We start from the raw sequence: 14,071 nt of genomic DNA, 5'->3' as shown, positions 1-14,071 counted from the left end.
CACGTCAAAATACATAAAACATTAGTACAGCACGTGACAAGTACCCAACACGCGTGTTTGCCGCCGTCATGAAATATTAATGTATGACCAGATGACACACTCCAATGTATTGTGTAATGTATGACACACTGTCCCGTGACATCAGCTACTGGAACTCCTTAAAACCAGAAGTAGCGGTGGCACGCATTTTACGACAAAGCGGTGAAGCTTAGCGAGTCCCTGGGAGTACCAAGTGAGAGTGCTCGCCGGCAAGCTCGAAGACAAGCGAACAAGAGGGCGTAATCCGAAGCGCTGGTCGGACCAGGTCGCCAACTCCCTAAATATGCCAATGACGTAACGTAGCGGTGCACCAAGCCGAAGATTGCGCCTCGTGGAGAAGATTACTGTATGTCCTTGGACGGGACCACGAACCTCAGTATTGAGGGGCCGACTGAAGAGAGACAGAGAGAGTACCACTCTATTTTGTTGCTTTGCTCTTTGCTCATGAATAACAAAAATTTTCACCAAAAATTCCAGTTTCATTATTAAGATTTTTTATAATTTTGTAGTTTAGTGCGACTATGGCGTGTACGTGAGTTTATTACTGACTGAAAATATGCTGTTTCCGCTGCGACTAATTATCTTAGCGTAGTGGTATTGGCACTAGGGCGCGTAAAATTAAAATATTTTTTATTGTTTTTTATCATAGTTAAAGCTTACACTTTTTATGCGATATCTACAGTACGAATAACTTATTGTAAAGTGTTATTTCCAAGAGAATAAGCATATTGTTTGACTTACTAACGCAGTCATGTCCCTAAATATACTCCACTAATATCTCAATTAAAATACAAAATATCCCCCACTGGTTAGAAGCCACATCACTCCTCTTCATCCGCCATGACACGCCTTATTGCATGCTGTGTGATTGTGCATTTAGCTTGATTTACATTTGTATAATCTTTTTGTAAATGTTTTAATGTAACAATTGTTGGTAATTGAAATAGATAAAATAAAATATAAAGAAAGTCAGTATATAAAGAAGGTCAGTATATAAATTGGGAAAAACGTCTAACCAACAAGCAGCGTTGGCACAAACGTTCATGTGTGATTTACCGCCATGAAACATTAATGGACTGCTTAACATCGCAAAACGTGACGGACTCGTCTCAGATATCGCGTTAAACAGATATGAGCTGGCTCCATAAAGCAGCTTCAAATGGCACATGATTTTTATGTATTGAAGAGAGTCAATAACCTATTTCAAGTATACATTTAGTTCTACAAGGTTTAAACAGTTATACAAGTAGATAAAGCAAAATAATATTACTTCAAATGTTACGTGAAGATCGTGCAGTGATAGTCTATAAAGTCTACCTACCCCTACGGGATATATGGCTGATATACTACATATAAAACCCGTGATGTATCACCAGTCATCTCTAATTACATCTATCAGTAGGTGTTTCCCACAGATGCCTTTTAACGCAGTATTTAAATATTCCATTTACCATGCATCAAAGGATTCATACCAGACGCTATATAAAGATAGATGCAAGTCGGAACTGACTCGTCTACACCGGATGCAGTCCCTCCCTCCCACGCTCCACACCGCGCGCCTCCTAATGACGTCATAGGACACACGTTTCACACAAACTGCTAAGAAGCACTGGCTTATAATAGTCAAGCTTCTCGTGTAGACCAAAATCTCATTAGTATAAGGTGTTGGTTGGTTAGTGTTCCTTTCGCGGAAAAAATAATCGATATAATGGGACCCGTTTCGTACTTACACCATGACGTTTGGAACGATACACTAATAATTTTGCAATTTTTTTTTTTTATTTAGTTGTTCACTGTTTTTTTTTTATGTGTACTCGGTGCTCGCGTCATATTTGTTTTTATAGTTTCCTTATTTTGTTTGTAATTTGTTTGTGTCATGGTGTTGTGCGAATAAATTATTTGTATTTATACAAATACTTATATCTATATATATATATAAAAATGAATCCCTATTTCCCTGGGTCACGCCATCACGCGTGAACGGCTGCACCGACTTCACTATTTTTTTTGTTGTGTTTATTATTGTCAGGAGAAGGTTCCTATGAAAGAAAAAATTCAAAAAAATGCGCGGAAAATTAAAAAAAATTAAGGAATATATAATTGTCAACTGTTTGAAATAACTGTCAGCGATTGACAAAATGCGCGCTGCAAATACATAGTTAAGACGGGACAACGTCTGTTGGGTCAGCTAGTTTATTTATAAATAATTATTGGATTGAGTTTTCTTAAGCTAAACCACATCTCCATCACATATAAAATAAACGCCATATCAAACTGGATATATCCACTCTGCCACAAGATAAATAGACTATAAGCCGTAAGAAGCGCCACAGAGTACATAAGCCGAGCCATCGGTCTCTGTCCGGAGCTGTTTGTCCGTCCTGTCCGTCATCAGTCACTGCGGACGGCCGGACGCGTCGGTCTGGCCGGTGCGTCAAATTGACATGGTTTTTAGCGCCAATCCTTGTTACAAATGAATGGAATTGGGCTATTAGTTGATGGAATTTTGTGACGTGGCGTGGAAACGAAGGGTATATTATAGGACGAAAACATATTTAGTTGCATTTTGTATATACTAACAAAGAGACGAGCGGGCCGCTCGCCTGAATGTATGCATCACGATTGCCCAACATTAGCAACACTGTTCGATCTTCTATATAATATATTATAAAACGAAGTCCCCTTTTCTGTATGTCTGTATGTTATCGATTTTCTCAAAAATCTTCTGAACGTATTTTTATGAACTTTTGTATGGAGATACTTTAAGACACTGGGAACGTTATAGGCTACTTTCTATCCCGGAAAAATCCTTAATGCGGGCGAAGCCGCGAGCAAAAGCTAATTGAATTATAAAGCACTGCGTGATATTCCACTGGGCTTATCTCACTGAAATATTCAACGATTCGAAAAAACACACCTGTGCTTCCGTGAAATAAGTGACCGATATGGCGGCATTTTAGTATAACAGGGTAGATGTAAACACGGTAAACCATTAAAGGTGTTAGTTACATCTCTGCCTACGCAATATCTCAAACTGATGTATATACAACTCCTACTTATCTGCATTCTCACAAACACAGCCCCTAATAGTTCTATAAATAACACCCAAACGACACATTAACTACAGTTTAGGGCCCAAACTTAGGACATCTAGACGGCACGTAGGTTTTTAGTGTTCAGATTAATTACTAGCTTGTCCCTTGTAATTTCAGTCCGTCGTAAATGCCGTGGCGAGGAAGGCTGTTGTCGGAATATTGTTAATTGCATCGCATAGTTAATTGATAGTAATCTTTACGACCTCGTGGACGGGAGAGATTAACTTTTATTAACGGAATGTGTGGAGACATTATTTGTAGCAAAATAGGCGAAATGCAATTTCTTAGTCTTGATAAAAGACGGATTTAATTAGGGAACTTGAATGGATGGATTGACAACCTTTAAATCACTGATTTCCAAAGTGGTCCAGTGGACTTGACGGGGGTCCACGTTGACGTAGGGGTCCACAAAACGTAAGCGGTAGTCGACGAAAATGTATCTAGTTTGATAGTATAGTACTAAAATGTTGGCTTAGCACCTATCAATGTACGCAGATAATATTGATAGGGGTCGTAAGAGGCACAGTGACCCCAACATAACTCCCGTGATGGCAGCAAAATTGGGAATGAGGTTTATGAGAAATAAAATTGAGGAACCTCTGCTTTGAATAGTGGTATGAGATTTATTAGTGAAGAAAATTTAGATCTACTGATATCTCACTGACCGACCGGTACAATACAACAGGCATTTTTATGTTTATATGTGGGACAAATCAAGACCGTTACGCACTCCATCTAAACTCTATGTTTTTCGAATTACCAAAGAAAGCAACATTCACTAAAAGTTGTTCAACTCGTAAACACTTATTTGCAAACACAAGGCAAATAGAACCTGTGGAAAAAAACACGCCACGTATTTCAAACTTGGATGTCGCCCACGCGAATATACATTCGAAGATTTATTTTATCACTGAAGACGTTTTAACGCATTATGCATACAAATTGTTACAAATAATTTTATTTAATGTCTCCTTTACTTACCAAAATGGAGCCATTAGCTTTTACACGACAGCAACTTGAAGTTTTCAAACTATTTGTCATTTTGTAAACGTATTATGTTGGACTAAAATTATATTAATTACTTACTTTTGTTATTGTAATTGGGGTTGTCTTTGTTTTCGGAACAAACTGTGTACAATTATAATTTTACTTACGTGGGCATCGCAGTATTGTATGTTTTTAATTTGTTAGTGTGTAACTGCCTCGTAATCATTTACAATTATGTCAGCTGGCACAACGCTTACTTGCACTACGTTTTTTACAGCAGCAGGTCAGGGCACGTCTAAGTGTTCTTCTAGATGCTAAGCTGTTCATCGTAAACATTAGTGCAGTTCTTTATAGCTTGTCAGGGTTATTGCTACTGTTTATTACCAGTTATAACGCCTACAACTAGGGGAGTGATCTTTTTTTTAAGGCCCTCCAACGAAGGGTACCTACGCGACATAAAATAAAAACAATGTAATAGCACGTTTACAATTAACAATGTGACGTGCTTCTTCAATTAAAAGAGACCACAGCATGCATATATATATTTTGGGACAGCGGCAAACAATCTTTGTGTTATTGTAAAACAGGGATGGCGAAACTTTAAAGGTTATTTATAAATAAATATGGCCGGTAACGTGCTATCCAGGCCCAGTTTTATCTATTCGAATGCCCGTTTTTAGCGACCTTTTTTTATGACAAACTATATTTTTATTTGGCATATTATTCGCGTGCCTAAATTATTTTATCCCGCACCACCGCTAACACACGTACCATTGGTTCGCCGTCCCTATTGTAGAAATTAAAACACAATATCTTTTACTAACAACTGCTACCTATTATCAAAACACCTCTTAATTAACACGTAACACCACATAATTACTCACAATGAATGAACGCACCGAGATCCGGGAGAACACGCCGGCTGTTCCCGGTCGGTCACGGTTTTTCCGTGTTCCCGGCAAAAACATGTTACCATGGGGATTATCCATCATTGCCGGTGTACAGTCAGTCACAAAAATTTCGGAGCGAACACAAAACAATCAATCATCAGTCATTAAAAAAGGTGTGATAAAAAGAAATATTTTTCTTGGCATAAATGAAAGTGAATTGAAACGTTTCGTAGCAATGGTGAAGAGTACATATAACCCGATTACTATCGGCTTGTCTTTCGTAATTTATGTAAAATCAAATTTTCATTGGAACGATTTGCTAACTGCACTTATGCATATTAGTAGTACCTATATGTTATGTCGGGTTCCTTTTCGAAAAACATCATCCTTCGCCACTATTTTATAGTTTATTTGTACTGACTTGTCAAAAAGTTTATGTTCCTATATGAGTTATAGTGTTTTACGATTAGTAATATCGATTTGTTTAGCAACTTATGCGGCTGACTGTACCTATGTATGGAAGCGAAATGTTTCTTTGTACAGATATCGTTAATCAGAGCGGGCTTCGGGTTTGTGTGTCGAATCGATTTCAGGTGCAAGACATTAGCGATGTTTGGGGTTTGTTATTTACTATAAGATCACGCCTGTGTATCTAAACGGGTAGGTAAAATTAACACTATTATGTACAGCTCCCTAATGACAAGCCCACTTTTACAATTTGATAAGGGCGTAGACTGCATTTCAGGAAATTCAAATTTACCAAACGAAGCAATCATAATTTAAAGTGAAATCGAATTTAGGTCGTCACTGGTTAGTACTTCTTATTAAACTATAGAATATAACTTAGTATTATCAATCAACAGTCAATTACGTAATATTATAAATCCTACTTCAAGATAATAAAATATTTTCTCTACCTCGCAATACGCAACGACCTATAACGTTAATCAAAATATCGCAAAGAATAAACGGACCCTCTTGACTGCCAATTTGAGAGTCCCAAGGGTACGATACAACGTGGAGTGGATAAGACCCAGTATATTCGATTCAATCGTTACTGCCCTACTGTTTTTATAAGTACTTGTTTTGTATAATTGTAAAATGTAGGGAGAAATTGTTACTTTGTCTTTTCCGATGACCAACATCTCAACCCCCCTGTGACCATTAAGGATACAGTCTTCGAAATGTTGGGAAATAATTTATATATATAAAAATGAATCCCTATTTCCCTTGGTCACGCCATCACGCGTGAAAGGCTGGACCGATTTCACAATTTTTTTTTGTTGTGATTGTTATTGTCAGGATAAGGTTCTTATGAAAGAAAAAAATCAAAAATAATGCGCGGAAAATTAGAAAATTTCACGAAAATATTAATTTTATATAACTGTCAATTGTTTGAAATAACTGTCATAGATTGACAGAATGCGCGCTGCAAATCCATAGTTAAGTCGGGACAACGTCTATCGGGTCAACTAGTTATTCTATAGAAACCGCGATAAAATCCAATAAATACTTTTATTTCAATGGTGTGTGTTCAAAATATATAGCAGCGAAAACGATGTACCGCATATCAACTCCTCTATATTTATCTACTAAAGTATTCGATCCAAGTCTATAAACCTGCCTTTTATCTTTTTAAACCCCAAAACGGTATCAAAAATAACCGGCAAGAATGCGGCGACTTCGCAGCGTCCCAACGTACAAAGCAAATTGAGTTACCTAACTTTATCTAGACCCAGATCTTTACTAGCTAGGATGCCGCAATAAATCCCGCGCCGGAAGCCGGCGGTCGCTTACAGCCGTACACAAAAGGCTTTCGCCGCGACCCGTGGCTTCCTGTCGGGTGGTCACCTGCGGATATCGGGGTTCGAGGCCCGGCCGATATAATCAGGTCATCATGATGCTGGGTTTTTTGTACCTGAAACAAAATATGTTTATGTTAAAGCGTTGTAAGATAATATGCTAAAAACACGCCTTAGATAACACTGGCGGTAAGTCTGTCATATGTGAGAGTCCGCCAGGGTAGGTACCACTACAATGTCTGTTTCTGTCGACAAGCAGCAGTGTGTAGTCACTGTTGTGTTCCGGTTTGTAGAACATTGTAGCCAGTGTAACTACATAATAAGACATAATAAGACTTAATATTTAATGTCTCAGGATGGCGAGCGCAGTGGAATACCAAACAATACTTTGTAATTCAAGGTGTTGGACGGTTTTTCTATTGTTTATGGGGGTCGTATCGCTTACCATCAGGCGAACGGCAAGCTCAATAAAAAAAACTTATAATGACCTATTTTTTAAAAGAATTTATTGACAAGTCGAGTAACTTGCTGGTCTTATTTTATTGATAACAAGATTCCGTATTTCAAATGATATAACAATTAATAGCGCACGGCGCAGTATAGCATCTAATGAGATGTAAGTTATAAAATGTTAACAAAGCATATGTCTGGCGTTAGTTAGTAAAACGGTATGTAGGTTAGTGAGATGCAGTACTTTGTAATTAAAAGTTCGCGGTTTTGCTAGAGTTTATTAAGCGCCGTTTCTATATAGAGTATGCTACTAATACCCTTATTCATCTTTATAATATAAAGACGGGGAAGTTTAATGAATATATCATCTTTCAGAACATAATAGCATCGAAATCGATCATCGTCAGCAACAAACTCTAAAGACGTTTGTTATTTTACACGACACTCAAACTTTGATTGACTACGCGAAATGATCTCCCCTTTTCTCCGCACACCTCACCATCCCCCCGGATGTCTTAAAACGCCCCATCAGGGGGCCCGTAAAGCTCAAACAATGCTGCAAATAAAAACCGGCCAAGTGCGAGTTGCATTTGCTACGACGGTTCCGTAGGCTGGCATTTTGTTGTTACTATTATTATCCTTTAAGATATAGAGCAAGTAAACAAAAATATGTGTTGTAACCAATTTTGTACTTTATTTATTATGGTCCTACAGATAGTTCTTAAATAGTCGAATAAACTACCGACAGTGGCACGCAAATTAATGACAATGAGCAGAGATCAACAAATATGTTGACACTAAGCTGTCATGAAAACTCAATCGATCAAATAGAAAGCGAGAAAGAGACAGACAGCGGAATTTTAATAACAGGATTGCCACTCGCCAGAGCCGAGCCTCTAAAAAAGAAACAATCACCGTGCGCCATCAAAACTGAACGACGATATAAGCAATGAGATCGCTCGCAAATCGTTTTAAAACTCCAATTTATCACCTCTGAGCGTTCCCGTACATGATGTCGGCGTGTCTGTCCGTGTGTCACTTTATGCCTGCCGTTAAACGGCTTTATGGCCGGAACAACTCCGATGTTTGCAGCTGAACTTGTTTAATGCAATCTTTGCTTCGGAGTTTTTCCGAGACATTTTCTCTTTAAGTTGGGTTAGTTTAGGTTAGGTTTACAGTAAAAGTTAAGTCATTTAGTACGATTTATTCTAGGATTAAGAGGTTTTCTTTGCCCATTACCTAGTCTAGGCAATGGTCATAGAAAACTTAATTGACAAGATAGTAAACGCCTTTAATCCAATGGGTACGGAGAAGCACAACGATTACACCCATGATCTATCAAAAGACTGACACAGTGCAATAATAGCTACTATTACTGCATAATTATTTTTAACATTAAACATAAATTAAGTTTACATTTTAATATAAAAGAAATATTAAAGCAAATGCAATATTAGCAATTACTTTCACAAAGACAGTCGAGAGTTTAACTCGAGTGCTCAGACAAAGGGAATGAAGACGTCATTCCTCTAAACTTATTTACCTGATTCGTTAAGAACGCCGTGAGGGACAGAGACGGTTATATATCTGATGTTTAGGCTAATAAGATTCATTGCTGTTTGAAATACAATTATTAGAGATAACGGTTTTATGTGAAATTGCAGTATAATGCTGCTGTTATGTTGTTTAGAGTTATTGAATGCAATTAGATATGTTTAGAAATTCTTACCTTATCAATGTTTATTAAGAGTAATCGCTGAAGGGATTTGAATGAAATTCAAATACAGACAGACCATGTCCATGATAGAACATAATATTATAATTATTTTTCTTTATTTTATTTCGGAATAATACTTATAGTATGATACCCAAAAAGATTTTAACACCGATTAAGCACACATCTTGATTTTTAATAATATTCATATTTTTACTAATATAAATGGAAAAGTTTGTGAAAATGTTTAGATGTTTGTTAGAAGTAAACACAGAAACACCTGAACATCATCATCAGCCCTGTATTATATTATACTGTCCCACTGTTGGGCACAGGCCTCCTCTACTACTAAGAGGGATTAGACCTTAGTCCACCATGCTGGCCTAGTGCGGATTGGTAGACTTCACACACCCTCGAAATTCCTATAGACAACTTCTCAGGTATGCAGGTTTCCTCACGATGTTTTCCTTCACCGTTGAAGCAAGCGATAATTCACAAAGAATACACACATATTTTTTTAGAAAAGTCAGAGGTGTGTGACCTTGGGATTTGAACCTGCGGACATTCGTCTGCATTTGCATAGAATTTGGCACAAGGATAGGCCATGGACTGGCCTAACACATAGGCTACTTTTTATTCCGGTAGTTAGCTCTGATGGGTAATAATGTTTTTTTTTTTAAATAGGTGGCGCTAACGTCCTTTACATAGTGCTATGAATCGCTAGTGTTTTCGGGTCTTTTATAGCGGGAAAGGTATTTCAATCGCGCAAGTCGCGAGCTACGCCTAGTTAGTAATAAACAAAAATAATAAACAGTCATTACATCCGTAAGTTACTAACCGAACAAAACCTCTCTAAAATCTTTTCTACTTCGTAAGCAATTTAATTTCTGTGAAAATTTAACTTTTCATACTAAAACGGATTTATAATGAATACAACATTATTCTGAGTGCTCTTTCAAATACAAATATATTATTTATTGTTATAATTTAAAATATTCCGATAAGCGTGTTAGCTTTACAGGATTATTTTACCACGTTTTTTGTGTAATTTTTATTCCTAACGTTTTGAAGACTTCAAAGCCTTATAGTCACTAGGAATAGGGGGGAAAAGGACTAGGGGTTGGTGAAAAAATAAAGTTAGTTCTTCAATTCCGATTGAACAGATTCGACCATAGTGGTTCCACCTTCGAAAAATATTCAGGATAATCATGATCATCAGTTTTGCTGTTGGCATAAATTTAGACCCAAAAATGTATATTACAAACTACAAAGTACCGAAAAATCTCCTGTACTCAGCAAGTTCTTACACCAGTTCGGGAACGAATCTACCATTTCTCTGACAGTTTGGATGCCTTTACCTGATGATAATGATGGCAGATGACGGATATATTTCACATACCATCAATCGTTTGTATCTCCCATAAATTAAATATTTAGTATAATAGCAAAAATGTGATATTATGAATGCATTTTGCGTTGCAAATACACCCGCTGAAGTTGACTAGTGGCTTCCCAGATAACAATTGTATAAAAATATACATTCGATTCCAAACGACGTCACGCGCGCGACAACTAAATCTTGTACAACTGGGGCGGTAGTGTCGTGAAAAATGGGGAGCCCGTACGACGATTTATACGGTAATCGATCGCGGCACGTGGGAATCGAACCTTGTATTTTTATTGGCCGGGACAGCTGTGAACGAGTTTATTTGCTGGATTTATGTTGTCTGGTTCTTATTCCAGCCAAAAATGGGAGTCTAGCGATGATTAAATAAGGAATTTGGTGGTTTCCGAACGTTCCCTGACAATATTTAGTTTTATAAAAACTAGCTGACCCGACAAACGTCCCGTCTTAACTATGAATTTGCAGCGCGTATTCTGTCAATCGCTGACAGTTATTTCAAACAATTGACAGTTATATAAAATTAATATTTTCGTTAAGTTTTCTTAAATTTTCTAATTATCCGCGCAACTTTTTGTTTTTTTTCTTTCATATGATCCTTCTCTTGACAATAACAAACACAAAAAAAAAATAGTGAAATCGGTCCAGCCGTTCACGCGTGATGGCTTGGCCAAGGGAAATAAGGATTCACTTTTATATATATTTAGATACACTCAAATTAATCGTAAGTTATTCAAATTAATATTAGTGTAGGAGAAGCATTCATTAACGCCACCATCTGAGCCGCTAGAAACCCCTCATCAATCAACAATCCATCACAAAAACAAAACAATTACGCTTGACAAATCACAGCGTATTTTCCATGTATTTCCACAAAGGCAAGCGCTGCAGCGCTTGAACGTGCCGCGGCATTTCCAAATGGGGTTTATGTGAAGCGCTTCAGCGTGCTTTATCGCTTTATTATTTGAGTGCTCGGTTTCTGGACGTTTTGAATTATTTATCGCGCGGAATAAAATTATTTCTCTGCAACGGAATACTTAAATATGCCGATTGTGTTTAAGTGAATTATGGTTAAATATATTTTGTGTTTGCGAATGCTTTGAGTATTCATTCGGTGTAGTTTTTCAACTACAATATAAACTGAGTTTTTGGTACATAGATATGTATAATGTATATCCATTTGTAGTAAATGGTGTTGAAATTAAAACATCTTCATTTTTAAAAATAATATTTAGTTTTAAATATAAACAAAATACTTTTCTAATACATCAATAATAAATTCTTCTCACAGGCTAAATCCATTGTAACCCGGAATATCCTAGGTTCAACAGCCGGCCGGACTGATAAAATACTAACTAATGTAACTGACCAACAAAAACCTATGCCCCGTTTAAGATCGGGAGGGAGCGGGGGCCCCTGGGAGAGGAGGGTCGAAAAATCTTCGCAACTGTCATGCCCTGACTGCGGTTGAGTATTAATGGGCATTTGGTAAAAGGATAGCAAACAAAAGCATCTCAAAACCTTTGTAAGGCTTTGTGATACAGTAATAGGGTTGTCACATACACTCGTGACATTTTTATTTTCGTTGATAGTATTGTTGAGTAGAAAGGGGAAGACAAATATCTCAAATTCAAAGTACTCAATTCCTATATAGAACACCAAACGAATTTTAATCTCCAAATGAAATTTATACCCAATTATTAAGGACGTAATTTTTATTATTTATTACTCAATCTCAAACACAAAAATTTATAAGAAGTTTAAAAAACACCATGACGACCCACGATGGGCTCTCTGTCCTTGTTGTACCTAGTCACCGCGTTTGACTGGCGTAATGTATATTATTTACTGTTCGAAATTCAAATTGTCGCATCATTAGAGGAATTTTACGCAACTTTAGAGCTAATGATATAAAAAAAACTAAAAAGTGCCAACCCTAGCTTACGGTGGTATAAAAGGAATTATATCGCCTCAATGCGCGCTTCAAATGTTCAGAACTCATTGTTATATGGTTGGAAAACTTCTAGTATTGTTCATGTGTCGTGGAAAATATTTATACATTTTCTATTCTATTTTATGAAAAAGCTACGATGCTTAGTGAAGGATGGAGCGGAATATCAGGAAACAGACGAGGGATTCATGTAACATATTTTCTTCCGAATTATTGCAAACTCTTTAAATAGGTATTATGAAGTAATAGTAAAAGAAGGTTCCAGTTTTTTATGTTTAACTCTACGCCACTATTAACAAGTCTTTAGAACACATCTGAATTTATTTCCAGTTACTTATTTCTCTATATGCGAACGGCTAATTGACCTCACTGGAACTGATGACGCACGTTGAAAACAAAAGTGGGATTATACGAAATTTGACGGTATTGAGTTAGAGCGACATTTGAAATCTGCAGAAAAAACTACATCAATATCCAAAGATCCATTTCTTAATAGGTCACTTAGTATCACTAGATGTCACAAGTGTCTCTTCATACTTTTAAGTTTTGTGTTTGTTCGTTAAACAGGAACTGACACTAATCCAGTTCGTGTGCAGTCGTCAGCGACAATTAATGTCGCTCTAACTCAACACCGTCAAATTTCGTATAATGCCACTTTAGTTTTCAATGTGCGATGAGTGGTGCGGAGTTTACATAGTGTGCCGACCGATGAATGAACCCTCGCCAATAGGTACAATAATGCCGGCCTGTATACGTGGTTAGCTATGGCGGGTCTTAACACTTTTTGTGGTCGCTATCTGAATGAATTCAAATATGAGAGCACCAACAAAATACTGTTGATTTTGTACAGAAGTAAATAACGCAAGATTTCACACCTCGAAGATATGTGGATAATAATTTCGCAATATTATAAATTATATAAACTCTCACCAAGACAGGACAACCGACTCAGGCCTGAACTTCTTAGTAGTAGAATATTAAAAACACCATAAATAACGTTATTAACGAAATTGTAATATGATTGTTGGTTTCGAATTTAAGTTATCTATTCTGTGAGCAAGCCTTTATACTTTATTATTTTATTAATAAAATATGATTTTCTAAGATGTTTCCCTATTACTTTTACCCTGAAAATCGACTACACGATTCAATGAATCCGTTTAGGTTATATTGAGAAAAACACATATAAAAATAAATTATGCGTTATTTCGTTGCTAAAATATTGATATTTAATAAACAATATTATAATATTTAAAATAATATTCTTCTGGTTTACATCGCTAAACAAACTTGCAAATATCAATTTTATAATAATGAACTTAAAATATGAATTACCTTACTGAGAGGTGAGAACTTAGGTCTCTTCAATCGGTAAAAATAGATGAAACGTAATTTAATTTAAAATGAAAATATTTGCATTAATAAAAAAATTAAAGTCTGGATTCCATTCAACTGTTTTAATAAGGCTCATTACAAAACTATTTACCTACTGAATATATTATAAATATGGCATTTTGATACTTGCGTACCTATATAGTTATACAGCATAAATTTAGATAACGACATTTTCATACCACACTTCACAACTTTCCTCATAATAAAAACCCGAAAAGAAATTAATATTCCTCAATATCAACCTCTGTTACACCAGATGGTGTCACGCAATTTTAGATTAAATTTAAATTGGCGAAGAATTTAAAACACTATGGCATCTTGGTCAATTATTTTTTGAAGAAAAACT

The 14,071-nt window shown here is 36.4% G+C and overlaps 1 protein-coding gene and 1 long non-coding RNA gene across 2 annotated transcripts in view; both read right to left on the bottom strand.

Annotated features, from left to right (window-relative positions):
• The window catches only part of LOC115441220 (calsyntenin-1), a 192,835-nt gene that overhangs the window by 50,117 nt on the left and 128,647 nt on the right, over positions 1 to 14,071 (bottom strand). The window lies entirely within an intron of this gene.
• LOC119189507 overlaps positions 1 to 14,071 on the bottom strand; it is a 68,297-nt gene that overhangs the window by 19,845 nt on the left and 34,381 nt on the right. Inside the window, exon 3 of the long non-coding RNA XR_005112449.1 lies at positions 6,736 to 6,929. This is a non-coding gene — a long non-coding RNA (uncharacterized LOC119189507). The remainder of the gene's footprint in view (positions 1 to 6,735; positions 6,930 to 14,071) is intronic.

Source organism: Manduca sexta, chromosome 3 (assembly GCF_014839805.1).
Source record: "Manduca sexta isolate Smith_Timp_Sample1 chromosome 3, JHU_Msex_v1.0, whole genome shotgun sequence".
NCBI lineage: Eukaryota > Metazoa > Arthropoda > Insecta > Lepidoptera > Sphingidae > Manduca > Manduca sexta.
Note: the sequence above shows the minus strand (reverse complement) of the source record. Positions and strands in the feature narration are given on the sequence as shown.